The sequence below is a fragment of the Sminthopsis crassicaudata genome, chromosome 4 (assembly GCF_048593235.1).
Source record: "Sminthopsis crassicaudata isolate SCR6 chromosome 4, ASM4859323v1, whole genome shotgun sequence".
NCBI classification, from domain to species: Eukaryota; Metazoa; Chordata; class Mammalia; order Dasyuromorphia; family Dasyuridae; genus Sminthopsis; species Sminthopsis crassicaudata.
In genome coordinates, this window is record NC_133620.1 from 39,542,104 (window position 1) to 39,567,409 (window position 25,306).

Here is a 25,306-nt window from a genome sequence, read left to right on the forward strand (position 1 = left end):
TATCCATCTTTTTTAAAAATTTACATAATTTTTTTATTTTCCCAGTGACATATAAAAACAATTTAAACATTCATTTAAAAAAGCTTTGTTCCAAATTCTATCTCTCTCCCCTTTTCCTCTCCCTCCCTAAGACAATAAGAAATCTGTTATAGATTGTATTAAATATAACATATAATAAAAATAAGTAAAACATATTTCCATAGTAATCATTTTGTGGGAAAAACTGGAGAGAAAGAAAAAGAGAAGGAAGAAAAGAAGGAAAAAAGGAGGGAAGGAGGAAGGGAGAAAGGGAAAGAAAAAATGTATTCACACTCCCATCGGTTCTTTTTCTGGAGATGGGTAGCATTTTTCATCATGAGTCCTTTGGGATTGTCTTGCACCATTGTGCTGCTGGGAAAATAGTTAAGTCCATCCCAGTTGATCATTGTACAATCTTGCTATTAGTGTATCCAGTGTTCTCCTTTTTCTGCTCATTTTATTCTGCATCAGTTCATGTAAATCTTTCCAGGTTGTTCTGAAATCATCCTCTTGTTATCTTTTCTAAGAAGGTTCCTTTCTAATGTAAGAATTTCTAACCTGAGGACAAAAATTTATCTTATTTCTGGGTTTGCATCTCCATTCCCTACCATATAGTGGGCACTTAATGTATGGATTGCCTGGAATTTAAACTCTTTGAGGGCAGGGATTGTCTCATTTTTGTCTCTGTATTCACAGAACTTAGAACAGTGATTGGTAGAGAGTAGACACTTAATGTTTGTTGATTGATTGATTCTAGGATTATTCTTGGTGATGTATCCTTCCTCCAGCCATACTTAGTTCACCCAAGCCATAATGAACATTTTGTCTGATGATCTATAGAATAACCTATATATTTTGCCTTTGTGAATATACATATAAGTATTGCATAGCCCCTTACAAGAAGGGGATGAATAGATATGTTGTTATTATAGGCACACTTGCTGGGTAAATGTAGTGAAAGATGGTCATAATGCTGCAGGATCATTCCCCTCTCAAGTTTATGCAGCAGAAAATTGGTTTTAGGACATGATAATAATTGATGTGTGAAAATACTTTACATATATCTTTTCATTTGATTCTCACAACAATGTTGTGAAGTAGGTACAGGACAACAGGCAGAATTATTTCCATGCTTTACAGATGGGAAAACTGAGTCTCAAAGAAGCCATTGCCAAACTCCCAACAAGTAGCAAAAGCAGAATCCTGAGCCGGCCTTTGGACTTGGACTGAAAAATCAGAGCTTTTTCTCATGATAGCACTGAACAATGCTAACTTATTCTATCACAAATTTATACCTGCAAGCAATTTTGTCCTAACCCTGCAAAAGAGAGCAATCTTTGAAAGCTCCCCATAAACAGGTAATATCCTACTACTTATGAAAGTAAAGAGGACAAAAATTGCACTGAAATTATTTCCCAGAAGCTTCAGCCTTTGGACAGAATTCTTTACAATTTTCCCTGAATTGAAAGAATGTATTCATCAGCAAGACCTGAGAATATTACTTGTATGGGAAAGTTTAAAAAATATATTGAAGTAGGCAGTTGTCTTTTTGGATGACAAACCATTCCATATTGGAATACTGATGAGTTAGCATATCATTTTTAAAGTCTTCAAAATATATTCACATAAATTTTGTATTTACATCTCCATTCCCTATTACATAATAGGCATTTAATAGATGCTTTGATTGACTAGAATGTAAACCCTTGGAGGGTAGAAATTGTTTGATTTTTATCTTTGTATCTCCACCACCTATCACATTAGCTAGTTAACATACAATTTTCAAAAGTCTTTAAACTATATTTCCATTATTTGAAGTTCTTGTTTAAATACTAAATATTTATTTGGAGGGGACTGCAATATTAGGCCGTCAGCTTAGATTTGAGTCTCATAGCTCCTGTCCCAAGAGACTTGGTCTGTAGCTTCTGTTCTATGTGGCAATTTATTCAAATAGCATTCACTACTAAGCAGCTTAGAATCCAAGTGTTCTTTCTCTTAGTGCAGAGTATAAGAGATTGAAATTTAGAACTAGTAGGGTTGTTATATAATTCAATAATAAAGAAAATACAGTAAAACCTCCTTTGAGAGGTATTTGAAATAATGATGTCTCATTTTAACCACAGGAGAACTAATAAACCTACTTTTTTAGTCAAGCAATCTGGTTTAAAAAAAATCTCATCATTTGCCTGTGGGGTCAGGGAGATGAAATGAGGAATAAAAAGCCAACTTTGTTTTGTGAGTTGTTTTCTTTTCCTGAAATGTTGTTTCCTCATATCTACTTATACCACCCTTTCTCTTTCTACTCATTCAAATCCCACCTTCATTCAAATGATACTTCTTTCATGAAACTTTCCCTGTTTTCTCTCCTTCATGTTGGATATAATCTCTCCATTTTGTACTTCTCTTGGGGCACCAATTTTAATCTCCTTATTATACAGTTTTTGTATCATCTGGAATTGACAGGATTTGTTTATAGAATTTCAGAGTACAAAGAGACCCCAAAGGCCATCATATTTATTCCAGCTCCAACTCCCTAAATAAAAATAAATAAAATTCTTCAATAAGAAATACCTTCTAAACTTCTTTTAAAGACTTCCCATAGAAGCAGAACCACTGTCTTCCCATGGCAACTTATCCACTTTGTTAGGAAGTTTCTTCTCATATTAAGTCCAAATTTATTCCTTTTCTGTTCTTACCAATCGTTCCTTATCCTGTCCCCTGGGACTAATACACACAAATCTAATCTGTCTTTCAAATGACAGCCCTTAAAATAATTAAAGAGAAATATCATGTACATCTTCAGTCATCTGTTCTCTTCAACCATCCTTCAACTACCATGAATATAACTTAATCCAAGAAGGTCTTCTACCAAACTGGATTCTCCCCAGTTCATTTTTTGTCCTTCTTATGATGCAGTGCTTGGAATGGAACACAATGCTCTTTGTCTGACTGATAAAAACTTCATATTTATTCCTACTCAATTTCATCTTTTTGAATATATTCTATATTCCAATAAATGTTGTGATTCCAAGAAATTTATGGAAGGAAAGAAGGAAGGAAGGGAGAGAGGGAAGAAGCGAGGAAGAAAGAAAGAAATGATAGAAGAATGAAAGAAAGGAAAAAAGGAAAAAAATATATTAAATATATGTTAATACATATTAAAACTATATCTATCTATCTAGATATTGTGCTAAGCACTTTACAAATATTGTTTTGTTTAATCCTCAAAACAACTCTGGGAGATAAGTATAATATTATTCCCATTTTATATTTGATTAATTTATTAATTTATTTATTATTAATTAATTAATTAATTAATTGATCCCCCAAGCTACTAAGTGTCTGAGGTCAGGGCTTCCTGATTCCAGCTCCAGCTCCTCATCCTCTGGCTTGCTAGCTGTCCTGAAATAGTGGGCCCTAAAAAGTGCACTTCCACTCAGAGGCTAGGTTACACAGAACCATAGATTTAGACTTAGGAGGCCATGGTGTCCAAAATTCTCCTTAGGTTTTTTCAGTGGATTTCCTGATTTCCTCAATTTGCTCAGATGTTCAATAGAAAGGGAATTATATCAGACTGCCCGCACCCTGGGTCAACTCTAACTTTCCCCATTCCCTGAATTTCACTGTTACTACCACCATCAAATGATTCTACCTTAAGTGTTCAAAATACCCATTATGCATGAAATATATAAAAGATAAGTTTAATGGATAAGTTAGGAAATGTCATTCTCCATCAGATTATATTCATGACAACTCACACTTGTATAGGAGTTTAAGATTTGCACCGTGCTTTCCTCAAAACAATGCTGAAGGTAGGAATTTAAAAGTTATTATTATCTCTATTTTTCCAGGAATGAAATGCAAACGATTACTGATTAGAAAATTTACCAACGGTTCCAAAGTGTCTGAAGTGAAATCTGAAACCAGATCTCCTGACTAGAAGTCTTGTGCTGTTATACACAAAGTGGCCATTGATTTGGGGGAATTGACCAATATTGAAGTAATAAGGGTTTGGGTGTATTTTAGTTTTAGGACAAAAGACATATCAAAGCTTGAAAGAGTTTATTTTTAAGAACATTCCCTCAAGAGTAGCTCATCACCTTTATATATTCAGACTCTATGTGCTACTGTTCTCTTTAATTTCTTAAATTACAAGTGTCTTCCTTTATTAGCTCATTTCTAATTCTAAGGTAGCCAAATTAGATTATTTCCAACATTTGCAGACAGAGTCAGCATTGTTAGAATGGTAAGGAGTCTTGCATGGGATAACAAACAGTTTGAAATGCTATTCCTGAAATTTCACATACTAAAATGATCAGAGAAGTAGCTGGAAATTATTCTGTGCTTGCAACTTTACAGATTTAGAAGCCTAATGAATTACTATTTCTGTATTTTCTCACTCTTTTAAGTACTGGAAATTCAATTCAATGAGCATTTATTGTGCATCTACTGTGTCCTAGGCATTATTATGCTCAGAACTGAGGTTACAAAGACAAAAATAAAATGGTTTCTACCTTCAAGAAGCTTCATTCTATCAGGGGAGATCTACATATAGACAAGACTATTTATGTGTGTGTGTGTGTGTGTGTGTGTGTGTGTGTGTGTGTGTGTGTGTGTGGATAAAGACCTCCCCTAATAGAGTATATATATATATATATACATATATATATTTTAAGTTTTCAAAATATCCATTATGCATAAAATAGATAAAGGATAAGTTTAATGGATAAACTGGGAAATAGCATTCTCAATCAGATTATATACATGAATATACAGAATATATACACTATATATATAGATAGATATACACATATACACACACAAACATATATATTTTTGAATATATTTCTTCATAATGTCAGGCCTTAGTATTCAAATTAGTGCTGGGACATGGTAGGGCCTTAATAAATGCTAGTTAACTGACCACATATAGTTATTTAAATAAGCAGAAAAGTTATAGCCATTGAGAGATAGAAAAAAGTCCCAGGACTTAACTCTTTCAATGAATCAGGATAAAAGAATTAGAGCTGGAAGAGATGGTGGAGACAGCCTCATTTTGTGCAGTCTCATTTTACAGATGAGTAAACTGAGGTCTGTGGAAGGTCAGTGACTTGCCTGATGTTGCATAGACTTTAGTGGTCAAAGGCGAGATTCTGGCCAACTTCTGCTGCCTCCAAGGATGGCACTCTTTCCAATATATTTTGATATAAGACAGGGTTGAGAATATTTAACACAATCTATCTTGAAGGATGGTTGTGAGGAAGGTTCCTTATCAACCATAAAATATGCTTTAAACGTGAGCTATTACTGTACCTGGGATTTCACTGGAGTAGGGGGCTCTCACTGAGGAATTTCCTTTCACAAATCCAGAGTAGCAATTAATATTAATTATTTCACATTAATTACTTATCCAGGGTCACACAGTCAGTATTATAAGAGATGGGCCCTAAAACTAGTTCTTCTATACTGAGTCTAACTTTTCAATACCGTTAATACAATCATCATCATCATCACATTAGTATTTATAAAGCATCCACTATGGTTCAAGACAAATATTATCTTTACTTATCTTATTTAATAATAATGATAATAATAATAACCAGCACATATATAACACATTCTATGTGTGCTAAGCACTTTACAATTACCATCTCATTTGATGCTCACAACAGCCTTGGGAAATAGATTCTATTATTGTCCCTTTTTTTCAAAGGATGAAACAGTGGCAACTAAATGAGGAGCAAAGTCATACAGCCAGGAAGTGTCTGAAATTGGATTTGAATTCAAGTTTTCTGACTCTAGGTTTCCAGCTCTATGTACTTTGCCACTTAGTTATCTCTATCTACTATATTATATTGACTTTGTTTCTTTGAATTTTTATGTAAAACATTTTACTGTACCAAAGAAAAATAAAAAGAAACAAAATATTATACTGGATAGAAAATAAATCTAAATATAATAGTTTTATATAAAAGTAATCCAAAAATAAAACACACTAAGAAAACTTTAAATTTGCTATTTTATTTTGTTTTGTTGTTAATAATCAATTAGCAGAGTTGTATATTGAAAAGGAAAATTGATCCTCCATTGTCCTTAAAATCATTTTATATATTTAATAATAATCCATAAAAATCAATATCCAAGTATGTAAAATAAGGAATAAAATCACACATGGAACACACACACATACACACATAGATATATACATACATATATAAATTATTACAAAATAAAGTCAAATCAATTAAAAAGCAAACAAAGATGCTAACGGTATCCATCTTTTTTTGAAGTCTTTCTGACATTCTGTCATCATGGCTTTTGTTTTCACTGTCATTAATATGGCAGTTTTTCTGGATAGATCAAGCTCTCTTGTACTGCTTCATTTGAATCCTGCTATAATTTCCTCATATTCCTCTCACGTATCCTTTTTTACAGTGCTGTCAAATACCATTACATTAATCTGCCATAATTTTTTCACATTATTATTTTTCTGTCTCATGTTCTTTGCAGAATTTTCATACTCTTCATGTTGTTACTGCTGGGTCATCTCCTCTGAAATTTCTAGGTTTCTAAACACAATTCCTTTCTTCCTAATCTATATTTCCAATTTCATCTCCCAAAACTAGCTATTACCTGCTTTACAGCTATTTTTGTATAGATTTTTATATATTCATATCATTTTTCTCATTAGAATTTAATCTCTTTGAAGGTAAGAGCTATTTCGCTTTTGTCTCTATAACCCCAGGGCTTAACTCAGTGCCCTGAGTGTAGTTGGCACTTTATAAATTCTAGTTAACTAAAATTGCTTAAAATTTTGAAATGTTTTGTTTTTATATTACAAATGTTTTACCTAGTACCTTCATTCCATGACAGCCCTCTTTAAAACAAAGTAAAATAATTAAACAAAATTAATGATACAGTGAATTTAACTGTGGGTTCATGCAATATCACACCCCTGGACCCAACAACTATATTGAAAAAAGTTTAAAAATTTTTAATAATAGATTTTTATTTTCAAAATACATGCAAAGATAGTTTTCAACACTCACCCTTGCAAAACCTTGTGTTCCAAATTTTTCCCTCCCTTCTCCTATACCCCTCTCCTAGACAGCCAGTAATATACTGTAGGATAAACACATTCTTCTAAACGTGTTGCACAAGAAAAATCAGATCAAAACAGAAAAAAATAACAAAGAAAGAAAAAAGCAAGCAGATAACAACAAAAAGGTGAAAATGCTATATTGTGATGCACACTCAGTTCCCACAGTCCTCTCTCTGGGTACAGATGGCTCTCTCCATCACCAGACCATTGGAACTGGTCTGAATCACCTCGCTATTCCACACTCATCAGAATTGATCACATAATCTTGCTGTTGCCATGTATAGTGATCTTCTGGTTTTGCTCACTTCACTTACTTATCAGTTCTCCCCAGGCATTCTCTGAAATCATCCTTCTGATCATTTCTTACAGAACAATAATATCCCATAGCATTCATATACCTCAACTTATTCAGCCATTCTCTAACTGATGGGCATCTACTCAGTTTCCAACTCTTTGCCACTATAAAAAGGGCTTCCACAAACCTTTTTGCACATGTGGGTCCTTTTACCTTTTTTATGATCTTTTTGGGATCAGACCCAGGAGAGACACTGCTGGATCAAAGAGCTTGGTAGCCCTTTGGGCATTGTTCCAAACTGCTCTCTAGAATGGTTGGATCAGTTCACAATCCCACCAACAATGTATTAGTATCCCAATTTTCCCACATCTCCTCCAACATTTATCATTATATATATATAAAACTTTAAAGGAAATAAACAAATATATTTTTCTCCCTCTTCCTACTACATTGATTTTAAGAGAAAAGAAAATTCCTTGAAATGAGCATGCAAGAAAGCAAAAAAAAATCCTTCTTTGGCTGCATACCAAAAAAATGCATATGTCTTGTTCTGTACCCTGAATCTACCCTTGCCTCTGTCAAGAGGTGGATAGTATGCTTCATCATGAATCCTTGGGCATCATGAATGCTCACTGTATTAGCTATGGCTCTTAATAGCTTTCAAAGTTGTCTTTATAGTATTGTGTTTATTGGATAAAATGTTCTCATTTCCTTCTTCATTAGTTTATAAAAATCCAAGAAATTGTTCATTTTATAATAGTAATGTTGTAGTACGAATAGTCCTGCTTCTACTTATTAGTGAAGATGACAAAAATTGGAAAATGATTAATGTTGGAGGGACTGTGGGAAAGCTAATATATTGTTGCTTTGTTGGTGGGTATATGAATGGATATAATTGTTCTGGAAAGCAGTCCAGAATTATATATAAAACATGACTCAACACTGTGTGCTCTTTGATTCAGCTATTCTATTGCCAGGTCTAGACCCAAACGCTCAAAGAAAAAAAAAAAGAAAAGGTCTATGTCTACAAAAATAATTATAGCAGCTTTTTTGTGATGGAAAAGAAAATTGGAAATTAAAGTGATATCCATGAATTGAGAAAAAGATGAATCAGTTGTGGTATATAAATGTGATGAAATAGTATTCTGCTATAGGAAATAAAGAAATAAATATTTCCAAAGAAACATGGAAAGATGTGAATTGACTGTTGATTTTCTTTTTTCTTTTCTTTTCCTTTTTTTTTCACTTAAGTTACAAAATTTGAAAGTGGAAAAGGACTTCAGTGATCATGTCATCACCCAATACATAAAAGAAATCCTCACTATGCTTTTCCCAGCACGCAAATGTCCAATTCCTGCTTGAAGATTTCCGAGGGAGAAGAGTTATCACCTCTTTTTTCATTTCCCAACAACAATGAGGGCATTGTCAGGAAACTGGGTTTTCCCCCCTAAATCAGCCTCTTTTCATCTTCTCCCCATGGACTCTGATTTTTCTCTTTAAAGCCAAAAGACCCAGTCTAATCCTTCCTTCAGATGATGGCCTTTCAGATTTTTACAAAATAGCTGTCACATTCATAATGAGCCACTTTTTCTCCAAGCCAAATAACCCAGTTCTTTTAACCGATCTTTACATGATATGGACTTAAGGTCCCTCAACTACCTTGGATGCTCTCCAATTTGCCAACATCCCTTCTTCATCTATGGCACCCAGAAATGTGCACAATACTCTAAATGAAATCAGAAGAGTGTATTCAGCACCTCTCTTGTCCTAGAAGCCATGCCTTCCTTAATGAAGTACAAGATCTTTGGGGGCTTTTGGTTACTAAATCATACTGCAGTTATATTGAGTTTGGAGTCCACCATGCCCCCAAGATCTTATTCAAAACAGCCTCTAACTATACCTCCCCCATATTATGCTGATTTTCTTTTGTACCCAAATATAAGATCTCACATTTATCCCAATTGCATTTCTCCATTACATTTAATCCAGTTCTCTAGATTGCCCAAATCCCTTTGCATCCTGATAGTGTCATCCACTGTATTAACTGTCCCTCTTAGCTTCTTATATGTTTGAAAAACATGCCGTGTATGGTCTTTAAAAATGTATTGAACTTTTTTCTTTACTTTCTTTTCTTGGAGTTTTTTTTTATATGTTTTCTTTCATAGCATGATTTACATGAAAATGTGATTTCATGGGGGCAGCTAGGTGGTGCAGTGGATAGAGCACCAGCCCCGAATTCAGGAGGACCCGAGTTCAAATCTGGTCTCAGACACTTAACACTTCCTAGCTGTGTGACCCTGGGCAAGTTACTTAACCCTAGCCTCAGGGGAAAAAAAAAGAAAGAAAGAAAGAAAATGTGCTTTCATGACTATGCATGTGTTATATAACCTGTGTCAAATTGTTTGCCTTCTCAATGGAGGAGAGGAAAGGGAGGAAATAGTAAGAAAGTAGAATTTATGGTGGAGAATCAAACAATTCATTGACCTGTAAGAATGCCTTTCAAAATTAACAATTTGGAATTTGGAATCCAAAATTGGAAAGAAAATGTTAAAATTAGTTTTATGTGTAATAGAAGAAAATGAAATATTAATACAAAAATTTAAAAAGTCAAAGAAAGAAAGTTATTGAGAACAATGCTTTAAAAATTAAGGCAAGTACAGCTCAGTAGTACTATACTAGAGACTTTCTTTTGCACTGACATTAAAACATTAACACCTGGCTTTAAATCTGGCTGTCTAACTACCTCTGAGTCCATCTTATTTCATCATTATCTCATTCACATCTCTCTCCCTTTAAGAATAACCAAAGATACTTTATCAAAATCTTTACTTTTTTTTAAAGGTATATTCACAGCACTTCTCTCATCTATTAGTTTAGTAATTTTGTCAGGACTTAATTCAGTTAGGCTGGCTCTTTGCAAACCCCACTTCCTTTCTAGATGTTCGGCAACTATTTCCTTAATATTATGTCCTCTAATTTTTCTAAAACTCAAATTCAAATTCATCAGCAGACTCTTTGCTGGCAGAAAACTTGCACGTACTGTTTAATTTCCTTTTTTGGAGGGAAAATCAGATATTTGCCCTTCTCTATTGTTATGGTCCAGCTCCTGTTTTCTATACTTTTTTCAGTATTTAATGGCAATGGCTCAGTGATCACATCTGCCAGTTCTTTTCGAAATCGAAGGTTGAAGTGCATGTGGACTAAGGGAATTGAATTTTTCCACTAGAGTGGGATCCATTTAAGGCATTCTTGTCTAGATAGCACCTCCATTTTAGTCATTGTCTGTTCTGTCATTCTCCTTTGCAGAAAGAACAGAAACAGACTGTGTTGAGTCCTTGAGCCTTCTGGTGTTGTGGATTCTGTCAACTCTGAGCACAGGTCCTTACTACCCCTTCTAGGACCCCCCCCATTCTCCTAACATGGCCAAAACAAACCCCAAACTCCTCTGTAGGTGGTTCTGAGCTTTAGTATTCCTCTTCCTATGACCCATTCCACACTCCTGTATTAATTCTTTCTTGCCCTTCCTGGCTTCCAGTTCCATTGTCTTTTTAAAAACTTGGCACTCATTCTTCTTGCTAGCCAGTGAATACATAGAGGGGATGATAGTGTTTCTATTTTTCTCTACCTATTTCTTTCTAATTCCTTTCCAATATTCCAAAGGTTATATCAGCATATACTTAGCTTCATTCTAATTAATCATCAATTCATTTCAACCAAATAGGCCCCAGGAAATTATTAGGCAAGTAAAAAATCTAGAAATCAGAAAGCATCACCTTCTCTAAAAATACTCTCCACTGCTGTTTCCTAAAGGTTAAAAATCCAGTTCTAAATAGAAGAGAGAAAAAACAGAGCCAAGATGGAGCAGGCCTGCAGAGCTGATTTTTGCAACTTCAAGATAATTACTATGGATGCCTCATTTGCTATTACTCTGGAATCTTCCCATGATAAGGGTCACTTTTCTGCACCAGAAGGATGAAATCATAGTGTAGATCCCTTTGTGTTACAGATTTGTGAACAACAACAACAAAAACTGTAAGAAAGTAGAATTTATGGTGGAGAATCAAACAATCAATTGACCTGTAAAAATGCCTTTCAAAATTAACAAGCAAAAGGGAAAGGGTGAATACCAGGTAGCATTCCCTGGTACCACTTTGGTATTACTCTTAAAGTAAGCCTCAATAGTAATTGAAAATAAACCCAAGAAACTTCAGACTTTGCTCCTGTCCTCTGGACCTAATTGCACCTTTCCTGGGGTTTCAGAGACAAGTGGAATAAAGGCTTTTCAGGCCCATTGAAACCTTTGAGGGGTTCCTCTGTGGATCTCCCAAATGAGTACTTTGTCCACCTATTGTGAGGAAGTCTGTTTGCACTCCAGATCTTTAGGAAGCAAGCATTCTCAAGAGCATAGAGACACAGGCTGCTAGAGCTACTAAATGCATATGTAAATAAATACATGAGTAATTATGTAAATTAATGCATGAATGAATGATAGCTGGCATTTATATATAGCTTTAAGACCTGCAAAGGGCTTTACATATATTATCTCATTTGATCTTCACAATAATCCTGTAAGGCAAGTGCTATCTTTGGGGCCATTGTACAGATGAGGAAACTGAGAATAAAGCAGAGGTAAGTCTTCAACCAGAAGTGGGGTTACAAAGGTGACATTATAGAAGAGAGAAATGGGCTTGACTCATAAGATACTGATTATGTTCTAGTTAATTAAACAAAACTCATAATATATGTAACAATAAATGCCTGGGATGAGACTCTCACTAATCAAGAGCCATGAGGGACAAGTACCTCTTAGTAAATTATGCCTACGAGATATGACAATTGGGTGCTCATAGAGCATTTGCTCAAGGGCATTTGCCATACACATGGGTTCTAGAAATCTTTTGAGTTTATGAAAATGATTTAAGCAATTTTGACAAGAGCACCCCCACACTTTAATGGTGATGTGAGGTCTCTGATGCAGTCCTGCAGTCCTGTGGTCCTCTGGAAATCTTCTCTTAGGAATACTGGAATGAATAGGACTTCAGAGCAGCTTCCTTAAGTTTACTTGCAGAGACCCCCTTCTCTAACAAAATTGATCTAAATACAATTCTACTTTGCTATTACAATAACCAGGTCAGGTAGTGAAAGCCAGCTCAAACTTAGTAGCTAATATCAACTAATATGAACATTACTAGACCAGAGAATGTATATTTTTAGATGGGCAAATTCAAATAACAACTAGAAAATTAAAAAAAGAATTTGAACCCAAATTTTATATTTGGCATATATAATTACCTAATCTTGTTACAACTATTTAATAAAACTAACTGAAAAATTATCACTAGCTGTTTTCTTTTAGATGCTCATCTCTCTCTTAGGAGGAAGAGATTTTGTTAGGGAATTATTAATAGAGAGTAATAGGGAATTATTAATATTAATAATTTTATAGTGATGACCTCCTGATACACAACTGAATTCATTTAAAAGTTGCCCCCCCAAATAGAAAAGGTTCTGGGATGGGATATATAAATAAATACATTGAGTAGTCAAATTTAAAAGTGAAGATTGAATGGACCCTGTTCAGGGGATTGAATCAACTCTGTCGATTAGAGGGGACCAGGAACCCTTTAATAAAGTGTCATTAGCTCATAGCTCCATCTCAGTCTCTTTTATTTTAAGTGGGACAATTTTAATCCCCAAATCTACATCATAACCATGAAGGGATGGCGGAGACCTGTGTCCCCTACCCCCCCAAACCTCTTTTGGCAGCTCCCTGCGAGGGACCCAAAAAGGAAGTGCACACCAAGTTGAATTTTCACTGATAGCTTTCCCATGAACACTGGCCTTGTATGGTTGCACTCTCAACCCTGTCTACACTCAAATTCTCTGAGCTTCAGGTATATCTCTTCAAGATTGGTGATTCTGCCTTGATATACTCTAAATTTATTTTCTTTAAGAAGAATTAAGAAGACTGGGTCAAGAGAGACTGCTTGAATTTGTGACTTATTTATCTAAATTTATAAGCTCCAGAGTACTAAGATTTTAATTTTTATAAAAAATTATATAGCAATAATTTTAACTTTTTAAAACTACTGGTTTTTCCTCTATTTTTCTTACTTTTTGTTCTGACCAGAGAAATTCAGCAGTGGAATTGCTAGTTCCTCATTTTCAACCAGCTAACTACCTAGTTTATTTTAAAACTTCCTGTTGGCAGAATTAAAATAGATCTTTGCCTTTAAATTCTTTTAACAAGGAATAATTAAATCATTTTTGTCATCAGTAGAGAAATCTCTTTAAATTGATTGAGATGGAACTTCCAGTAGCTCATAGCAGGTCAAGAAACTCTTTCTGTGATCAGTCCTTTAATGGCTAGAGTTTGGGGGAGTGATTTCCCTCTCTAATGCTCTGACACCAGCTTGAGAGAGCAATAACTTGGGCTAGAACCAACATTCTTAGAAAGATTTCACACCACATTAGTAAACAGTCAAGTCATGTGACTATCCTGGGAGCAATCTCACCCCTCTTCTGTCCTGAGAAGAAGGCTCCTTTTACTTTTAAAGAGATGAGGGGAAAAAAAATTTGTTTTCATTTATATTTATTTAGGATTAAGTTGATTATTGATAATGTGAGCTAAACTTTCAGGAACTTTTTAAGGAAAGTAGGTATAAATTTTGCTGAATGTTCCCTTATAAAAGGACCTTTTAAAGGTCCTACTTGACCTGTTTTAGGACTCTAGGATAAATCCCAAAAATGAAGAATTGGAAATATTGGAGAATTTACCAAAACAAATCCCTGCATATTATAGTGTTAGCTACAGGAAAGAGGGTCAGGCAGGTGGGTCTCAGATAGATAGGCAAATACCCCCTTGCTTCATATTATGTGAGGTAATCTTCAACATCTTCAATGGGGGAACTTCTCAGAAGGAACAGCCAATATGGCAGGCCTTCAGCAATGTAGTCCAATTCTCTTAGGGGAAGTTCCTCCAAAGAAGTGCCGCCTTTGGTCAGGGACACTACAGGAGAGATGGGGTCAGGCATACAGGAGGATAGGGTTAAACTCCTTATCAGGAAATGACTAAAGAGCTATTAAACTTAAAAAAAAAAAAAAGCTATTAAAAGTAAAAGTTGGTTTGAGAATACAAAGAGTTTAGGGGATTATTTTGGCCAAAGCATGGAACTTTTGATTACTAAAAAAATTATGGAATTTTATTGAACAATCTCCCCAAATCAGGTTAAGAAAAAGTGAATTATTGATATTTCTAAATTCTTCATCATTTTCAGCCTTTCTTCCTGTAGTTATAATTTGGCAAAAAGTCTAGACTCTAGAGGAATGGAACTTTTAACCAACTCTTCTATCTATCAGGGACTAAATACAAAGACACTTAAAATAGATGAACCCAATTGGCAAATTAGACTAAAGCAATTTTGTGTTGTCATTAAATTACATTTTTTGGATTCTAAAGGTATTAACATAATTAGGAAACAGAATAATTATCCTAGGCTACCAGCAGGACTCCAGCCACAAGATAATCATAAGTTCTATACTTAAGAGACAAGCAAGATCTTGATTTCAAATCTCCTAGAGAAAAACTTAGCAGAAGTTCAGGCCTGATTTAATGCTGTCTTATTTTATTTTCTGTATGTATATATGAGGAAACTAAGTTTAGGAATAGTGAGTTTTTTACTTCAGATAGAAAGAGACCTTGTACAATTAGGAAAATTTTTAAGAAAATGGAAAATATGTGTCTGTTTTGTCTGTACTAATCATGCTTTGGATTCTTAGACATCAGGTATGTTACCCTATGCCTTTTTGCTTTTGCCATGATCAACCAACAGAAATGGGCTATTAAAAAATAAAATTTGGGGGGGAAAAGGTTAAAAGAAGACAAATCTCTCTTTTTTTCTTTTTTTTCAACACGGGTAATATTGGAAATTGATGAGAGGAAAGGGATAAAGATATTAATTGAAAATAGATTTTAATAGATTAGAAATAAAATTTGTGCAAAAGTAATAATCAATTTTTTTTCATTTCTAAATTTCATTTTGAAAATACTTTGATGAGTTTAGAGTACAACCAAATTCTATAGAGTTTACTGAAAACAACAACAAATGACAGATAAGTTATTCTTTAAAAGGGACCTTTTATATGACTAGGAATTGATTCAAAGCTGAAATTTACATTTTTAAGAATTGCCTTATTAATTAATTAGTATATACGTTCAGGAGAGATAAAGTGAAATAGGAATTCAGGCAAGTGTTAAAAACAAAAACTTAGGAAATATTAAAAACCTTGTGAACTTCAATAATTTTACAACTCAGAATTCCAAAAAGGAAACACATTTGCTAAGCCTAGAGAACTTTGAACTAGTCAATCTCTTAAATCTGAAGTTTTGGGATGTCAATCTGTGATTCATATAAAATAAAAGCATACTTAAAACATGGACTTAAAGTTGGGTTAATTGTAATCCCCACATAGAGGAGAAAGCCAGAACAGAGAACCAAAGGGTTCCTGTTTCACTACAAAGCTGAAAGGAAAAGAGAACAAGGTTAAAAGCCTTGTGTTTGGAAGTCTCTCCTACTTGCTGCCAATCCAAGGTCCAAGGAAAGCCACATGCTTCTTTTAGCCATCTTTCTTCTTGTTAGCATCCAGCTCAACTGCTCCACCAAGGAGGTCATAATTTTTACTTATACATTACAAACTCTACCAGTTCTGAAGATCTATGGAGGCAGCATTAGTTTTGTTTTGTTTTTTTCATAAAGAAGACAATAGTGAATCAAAACTAACCCAGCCCTCCTCCATTAGGACCTGCTGGGAACAGCTATTTCCTGAGACATATTGTCCTAGCTGAAGCAAGCAATGGAGGAGTGGTTTTCTATCTTGTTTCTAACAGCAAAAAGATAATTTTGTGTCAATTAATATCTATGCTGTTACCATAGAAAGCTGAAAACAAATCTCATATTTTTGTATTTTTTTCATGATTTTCATGATATTAGGATTTTTGATGATATTTTTTCATATTATTAAGATAAGGTCTTGTCAACTTATCAAGGGAATTGTTGGGTCAAAGGGCATGATCACTTTGGAAACTCTTACAATATATTTTTCCATATATCAAAATATTTCTAACAATCCATTCGTAGTCTCACCAACAATGTAACAGAGTATCCATTTTTTCCAAGACCCTAACAACATTGAATATTATAATGTTTCACTATCTTCATCATCTTAGTGGGTAATTCCTTCAGGATGTCTCCACTGATATCTTTTCTGATTACTGGGGAATTTTAGTATCTTTCCCTATGGTTATTAAAATTTTCTTTAAAAAAAACCACCTCTACGTGACTCTAATAATTAGATGATTGATGCCTGTTCCAATGACCTTGTGATGAAGAGAACCATCTACACTCAGAGGGAGGACTGTGGGAACACAATAGAGCATTCTCACTCTTTTTTGTTGTTTTTTGCTTGCTTTTATTTTCTTTCTTTTTTTTTCTTTTTAATTTGATTTTTATGGTGCAGAAAAATTATTGTATAAATATGTGTGTATATATATATATATATATATATATATATTGGATTTAACATATATTTTAACATGTTTAACATATTTTTGATTACTTGCCATGTAGGGGAGGGAGTGGGGTAAAGGAGAGGAAAATTTGGAACACAAGGTTTTATAAGAATCAGAATTTTATAATATAATATAATATATTTATATTATAATTTATAATATAATAAGAATTTTATAAGAATTGAAAAATTATCCATGCATATGTTTTGAAAACAAAAGGCTTTAATTAAAAAAAATAAACATCTCTGTTTATGACTGTTTCACCATTGGGGAATGTGCATTGTTCTTATAAATATGTATAAGTTCCTTAAAGGATAAATATCATAATGTTTCACTATCTTCACCATTTTAGTGTTTAGTTCCTTCAGGATGGCTCCACTGATATCTTTTCTGATTAATGGGGAATTTTAGCATCTTTCCCTATGATAATTAACGACTATCTTTTCCTTAAAAAAAAAAAAAAAACTCAAAACCAAAACTCTATATAACTATTTTACCATTGGGGAATGTGCATTGTTCTTATAGATATATGTAAGTTCCTCATAGGATCAAGGTGTTAGATTTTTATCTGATATTTTATTGAAATATCTTTTCCTGATGTTTCTTTTCTTTTTTCTTTTTTTTGGAGATAATGGTTTTTGTTGTGCAAAATTTTTTTTTTTATCTTTGGATAATTAACTTTCTCAACTTAGTCTCTGGTAATTTTTCCTATTTGTTTGATAGATAAGAGTTTTCACCCTTTTTATAACTAAGATAAATATATTATTTCATATTCTTCTAATTTAAAAAAAAGATTTTCATTTATATTAATATTGATGATCAGTTAAGAGTTTATTTGGTACATGGTATGACATATAAAGCCACATTCATTTTTTTGTGCTCATAAAACTATCAAATTTTCCTAACAATTTTTATTACACAGTAGTTCTATTTCCCAGAGTTTTTAGACAGGTTTATCAAACACTAACCAAATATAAACATGGATTCTGTTTCTTGGTCCTCTGTTTAATTGATCTATTTCTCTATTTTTGTCAGCACCAGACAGTTTTAAAATTGTTGTTCGATGGTACATTTTGAAATATGGTAGGGTGAGTTTCCATTTACACATCCTCATTTTTATAGGTTTTGATATTCTTGCTAGTCAGCAATCCCATATGAACTTTGTTTTTTAAATTATTTGAAATAACAAATATGAAGTGGCTCCTGCTTAAGCATTTTCAAATCTGTCATGCAGCTTCTGGCTGGGATCCAAAATCCTATTGGGGAATGTTGGGCTTCTGATTGGTGACCATTTGCACCACCTCATCCATATTCAGACCACTTTTCCCACGACTAGAGGCTTGTGGTTATCTCCATGATGTACCAACATTTGGATGCTACCTCTTTCTCCTGACCACATCCCCTGACCACCATTCCCCTGACTCTAATTCTGAGAATGTCAATCAAATCAACACTGCTGTTCCTGCAAAGGATGTGCCAATCACTGCCGTCTTTCTGACTTTTCTCTAAAACATTCTTCCCTGACCCTCACTTCCCATGGCTTATCTTCCTTTAGACTGTCAGCTTAAGGACAAGAACTATTTTGCTTGCTTTACTATTTGTGTACCATTCATTAGTCAGCACAGCAAAGAGGAAAATATTTAATCAAAGCTTTTTTATTCATTCATTCTTGGTATCTGAATCGTATTTGCATTAAAAATTTTATGAATTTGCACTGACATCTATTGAAATTGGGGTAGCTACATAGAGTCAGGAAGACCCCAGTTCAAATCTGGCCTCAGAAACTTGTTAGCCATGTGACTCTGAGCAAATTACTGAACCCAGTTTCCTCAACTAAAAGAAGAAGATAATAATACTTAACCTTGCAAAGTTATTGTAAGGCTTAAATGTGGTAATATTTGTAAAAATGCACTCAGTACAATACCTGGCACATAGTAAGCTCTTTATAAAGACTCTGCCCCCTCCCTTATTGGCAATTCCACTATATTTGTTGGACCAAAATGAATAGGAAGTATTCTGACAAAATCCCAGAATCCCAGAGCCTGGATTTAGTCCAAATCACACATGAATAACAATCTCCTTTATTTAATCAATCAGTTTATTGGCATTTATTAAGTGTCAGGTTTTGTGTTTAGCTCTAGGGATACAAAGAAAGGGAAAACCACCTATCCCTCAAAAAATAAACGCCACTCTCAAGCAGTTCACAATCTAACATGATTCCATACCAAAAACTACATACAAATAAGATGGATACAGGATAAATCTAGGGTAATCTCAGAGGGAAGATTAAGGAGGACCAGGAGAGCATCTTAGTGTGACTTAGAGCCAGCTGGGAAAGTCAAGAGGCAGAGATAAGGAGTTGGGGTAGGAGAGAGAGAGGAAAAAAACAGAGAAAGAGAGAGAGAGAGAGAGAGAGAGAGAGAGAGAGAGAGAGAGAGAGAGAGAGAGAGAGAGAGAGAGAGACAGAGAGACAGAGAGAGAGAGACAGAGAGACAGAATGAGAGACAGAATGAGAGACAGAGACAGAGAGAGATACAGAGAGATATAGAGAGAGATAATGAAAGAGAGAGATAATGAGAGAGAGAGGGAGAGAGAGAGAGAGAGAGAAAAAAAAAAAGAGAGAGAGAGAGAGAGAGAGAGAGAGAGAGAGAGAGAGAGAGAGAGAGAGGGGGGGGGGGGAAGGGAGGGAAGGAGGGAGAAAGGTAGGGGAAGAGAGAAAGAGAATTCCAGACATGAGGGACAGAGAACAAGATGGCGCATGAAGTGGGAGCCAAAGCAACAAAGGCCAGTTGTCTCAGGATGCAGAATACATGGAGGAGAATGAGGTGTAAGAAGACTGGAAGGGGGAAGAGGGATAAGTTATGAAGGATTTTCTACAAGTGTCCTGGAGGTGATGAGGAGCCACTGGAGTTTTTTGAGTACAGACATGGGCAGACCTGTATTTAGGAAGGTCACTTTGAGAGCTGGGAAGAAGATGTGTTAGGTCCTTACTAAGTGCTAATGAGATAATGTTAGGTTCTTACTAAGCGCTAAGTCGGTATTTAACAATTCTCTTGTTTCTACCTTTAAGGGCAGTTTTACCCCTTTGATCTTCTGGGGAGGAGCTTGCATGCTTAGGAGGAGCAAGTTCATTGGTTGAAGTATTTTTTCCCTGAAGCCCCTGAGTTATTCCACGCCCATTCTTTGGGAGGATGAAGGAGGCAACATTGAGCAAGGGAGAAGAGACTACTCTAGGTCAGAGTTGGAGCGGCTCTCTGGAGGAAGGAGAGTCTGGGAGATTGAGTTGAGACAGCAGATCTCCTCCCAGAGAGCGATTGGCAGTTTCAGGAGACAACAGAACATTACAAAGATGGGTGAGGGAGGAGTGAGAGGAGGCAGAGTCACCAACTACCAGGTGTGAGGGGCTGGCAGCCTGTACCTGAAACATACCCAGCAGGTGCTCAGCTAGGCATGAGGGAAAGCCTTTCGCTAAGGGAACCCACAGCTTCCAGAGCATTTCATTTTAGTGACAAATAGCTCCATGGAACGGGCTCCTCTGTCCTTCCTGCCTATTATTCCTACTTCTTCCCTCTGGGGACTGATCTCAGTCCCCTTCCATATGGCCACTCTTCAAATAATAGAAAAAAACTGGCATTCTCCCCCTTGATTTTCTCCTCTGCCATATGATGAAGTCTTTTATTCTTTCTATTCTTTCTTTTTACTCTTTCTCTTTATAGTATGATCTCAGGTCTCTCCATCAACTTGGTCATCCTCCTGTGGACACTCCTTAGCTTCTAAATGCCTTTCTAAAATGTGGCACTGAATATGGTACTCCACATGTAGATCCATATCTGGATTGGTGGGGGGGAGAGTTCAAGCAAAGTCATTTACTGAAATGATACAGCAAGGATGAGTCCCAAAATATATGTCTCCATAAACCCAGGGTGCATTAGCCCACAAAAAGTGTGTCTGGAGGAAAGGGGGACTGTAGTGTTTACAAGTAGAGAAGCATTTTCAATAAGAGATTCAAGTGGCCGAGACACAAGGCTTGAAGTCTTTCTGGAGCCTTCTATTATAATGTTTTAAAGTGTTTTTGACATAAATGAATGTTCTACTTTATTAATAAACCCTTCAGGAGCTGATGCTGTGTCTTCACAGCTGGGTTGCAGTCACTGCTGTTGCCAGCTTGGGCTCAACTGGGGCACAACTAGATACTTTGGTTAAGAAAATAAGAGACCAGCTGTGGTGCTCAAGGTACCTGCAATATCCTAGCAAGGATCCCAGCTCCTGGTGCCAGGCTCTTGACATCTCTCACTGATAATACTTCATTCCACTGGACTCTACCATGTCCTTCAACTACAAAATACTACTGCCAGTGGAAGGACCCAACTTTGGTGCACAGCCAGAACAGCTTTTAAGAGTTGGATATTTAAGCTCTGCAACTCAATTCTTGAAGGATCAGTTCTTCCTTTTAAAAAGTTTTGGTCTCTCCTGTTTATTCTGTTCAGTCAATGACTGGAGAAAAGGGAATGGGGCAATGCCATTGACTAATTCAATCCTTAATTCTCCTTCCCTGACCCTTTCATATGCAAATATAATGAAAGTCTGAAAAGGCAGTGCCCTTACAATTCCATTTTCTTCATCTAAAGATAACCCTTACAATTTGTAATTATGTTAAGCAGATTGAGGGAATTTAATTCACCAGGGGTTTCCATCAATCCCTGCCAAATATGCATTATCTCACCTGATACAATATCATTGTGAAATAGGTGCAATTATTATACTCTTTTTAGTAGGAACATGTTTCACCATTCTCCTGCTTCTGAATATTTTTTTTCATATTAAGGAAAGAGCCTTCTATTAAAATGTTTTAAAATGTTTTTGACATAAATGAATGTTCTGTTTTATTAATAAACTCTTCAGGAGCTGATACTGCATCTTATGATTTAATATTGTCTTTATTTTTTACTCTTTTTGATATGATTTATTATATTGATTTTTTTTTTATTAAGCCATCCTTGCACTATCATAGCTATAAATCCTACTAGGTTATGATGGATAATTTTTGATGTCCTGCTTTATTTTATTTGCAAATGTATTATTAATACATATGCAGCAATATTTATTAATGATGATCCATTATTATCTTCATCTCTAAATCAGACAAAGATAAGACTGAGAAATAAATTATAAACCAAAATACTAATAGTTGATGTATTAAAGTTTGAAGTATTTATTAATATTTTTGTTTTTAATTTTTCTCAGTTTTATCTTTGTTCAACTTAAGAATTAAAAACTATGCTTATTTCATCAAAGGAATTGATTAATCTATTGTTTTTCTTTATATTTTCAAACAGTCTGAATGCATAGGACTTGTTCTTTAAATCTGGTAAATTGTACTTAAGAAACCCTATGCATTTGGTGCATTTTTGTAAAGTAAGTTTGTCCTTGTAACCTTATTTTTTCTTTTGAGATTTTATAGATAGACAAGTCAATGGAATATTATTTATCCTATTGAAGTTATCCATTTCATCTTTTGCTAACTTTGGTATTTAATATTTCTGTAAATAACCATTAAGTTTGTTTATCTTTATTAGAATAGGCCTATGGATAGTAATCTGAGAATTTGCTTACGTCTTTTTGTGTTCATTGACATCTCCCTTTTCTAATTTCCATAATTCAGCAACTAGGGGGTTCAGTAGATAGAGTGCCAGGTGTGGAGTCTTATCTTTCTGAGTTCAAATTCAGGCTCAAACATTGACTAGCAGTGTGTCCCTGAGCAAGCCACTTAACCCTGTTTGCCTCAGTTTCCTTATCTGAAAAATGAGTTGGAGAAAGAAATGACAAACCATTCTAAGTATCTCTGCCAAGAAAACCCCAAATGAGATCACAAATAATAATAATAATAATAATAATAAAAACTGGAATGATGAAAACAACAATTTGTATCATTTAGCCTTGCTCTTTTCTTAAAAATGAAAATTTTTTTAAGGTTTATAGATTTTGTTAGGCTTTTTGGGAAAAAGTCATATATCATTTCAAATATTTTCTTATTTTTGCTTATCTTCATCTCTGGATTTTAGTTTCTACTTTCTGTTGGCTTATTGTTTTTCATTTTTAAAGTACAAAATTAGCTCAAGTTTCTCTTTAGTATTGATATAAGTAAGCACTTCATGCTATAAATTTGCCTCTAAGTTTGCCTGACTTTAGCTGCATTCCTTATATTTATATATTCATTTGCAGTCATATATTTTAGTTTGCTAGTTTTATAATTTCCTCTATCATTTAAGAAACCTTTAAAAAATGTTCCACATGAGTCTATATCAATATTAACACCATTATTTAACATTAGATTGAATTATTATTGCATTATGATCCACAAATCTTGTGAAAAAAAACCCTATGCTTTTCAATATTTGCTTAAATCTTCTCTGTGACTCAATATGTGAGTAATTCTTTTTGTGTACATTAAATATGTGCTCTAAAATGTGATGTCTTTACATTTAATTATATTTATATATGTAATATATAAGTACTAGTTTTAATACATTATTCAGTTCTGCAATTTCTTAATTTTTTGCTGAATTTAACAGTTATGATAATGGAATGCTATCATCCCCTAATGGTAGTGATTTTTTGAGCTACTTCCCCCTCAACCTGCAACACTTGCAGTTTTTTCTTTAAAACATTTATGTGGGTTTATGATACACATCTGTCTATCTATCCATCCATCTATCTACTTTGATGAATCACTGATCTCACTGATGTAAGTCCTCCCTCTAATATGCAGATCACAATATGTAATGTTCTGGTTTATTTTCTAGAGGTCTTTGGACTAGCCTCCATTTCTGCTGAGTAATCACCAAGAGAATAGCCAGGGATAAAATCTAAAAGTCTTTATTGTCTCCTTCACAGTCTGTCTCCTTGCCTGCAGCCCAGCTAGCTTTCTGAAGGCCCTCAGGAATGGGTCTTAGTTTCAGTTTCTGTTTCAGCAGGAGCTCCAGCCTCTCAGTCTTCTTCGAATCCTCCTCTAGGTCTGACTCTGACCTCTTTAAATACTCTACTACAATTAAATACATGCATCATACTGAGTATAAGCCAATCATTATATCACTAGGGAACCATTATTTGTTGTAAGATTAATTCAATCATACTGAACTAGAGAACTATTAATCAACATGCTAAACTAGATAACCATTGTCTTATCAATTCCACTGAGTTAACACCTTGTTATGAGAATCCTTGCCTAAGTATATTTCTCCACAGTTCTGGCCCATTACAATAATACATCAAATTTTCCTCTTCTATGTGTTAGTTGTGTTCTCAAAAACCTACATGAAAAGTCCATGCAACATACTGAAGACTTTCATTTAAGTCTCTTAACATTTTGTGGGCACTACAGCAGCAGATAGACTTTTTGTCTATTAGCCACTTCTCTTTCTCTATGACCATTCTAGTTTCTTTCAAGCTAATTTGGATTCCTTGTGGTAACTGCTTTACATTATCTCAGTTTCTGTGTGAAGAAACAATAAAGTAGAATTTTGTACAATTAGCCAGTTTTACATAAAGATATGACCTGCTAGGCTGTTACTGTTTTGCCCATCATGAGAAGTCTGCTGTGATTTTTATCAACTATTAGCCTTTCTTCTTGAAACTTGCAGAATTTTATCATTGTCATTGTAGTACTAGGATTTAATTATTATATGCCTTCAAGAACAAAATCTTGAGTTTTTCCTTACTGGATTCTGAGGATACAACTAACCTGTATATTGATATTTGATGGATTGCAGTATTCATATTCTTTTGTTGTCAGAAATTTCTTATGATGCCAGTAATTCTGAAATCACTCTCAATCTATCCTCCATATCTAAGGAGGTTCTTTGTGCTTTTTACTTCCAACAACTGAGTAAATTTCTAATTTAGTTTTTCCACTTATATTTCCTGCAATTCTATTTTCCACTGTAATAAATCTATTATCAATTATTAATTTTGTTCAGGTTTTCTATTAATTACTCCAAATTAAAAATGTTGTTACTTCCCCAATCTCTTTTTAATCATCTTTTCAGCTCTAGCTTTATTTGTTTTGTGATTATTAAATTTCTACAAACTTTTCAAATTTGCTCTTGTGATTTTTTTTAACCAGTGGATTTTTTTTTACATGCTTTATACCATTTGAAAATGTTCTTTGGGATGCCTTGCATTCTTTATATTTTTTATCTATATTGTGACTGACACATTAGCTGTCCTACAATATTTTTAAAATTGTATCTTTGTTCTGCTTTGCTTTGTTATTTTATATGTTGTATGTGGGTATGTGTTTTAAAAACAAATTATCTTATCTTTG

At 34.4% G+C, this 25,306-nt stretch overlaps 1 protein-coding gene across 1 annotated transcript in view; it reads right to left on the minus strand.

Annotated features, from left to right (window-relative positions):
* Positions 1-25,306, minus strand: part of DNAI3 (dynein axonemal intermediate chain 3) — a 115,925-nt gene that overhangs the window by 75,819 nt on the left and 14,800 nt on the right. The gene's annotated exons all lie outside the window — the stretch shown is intronic.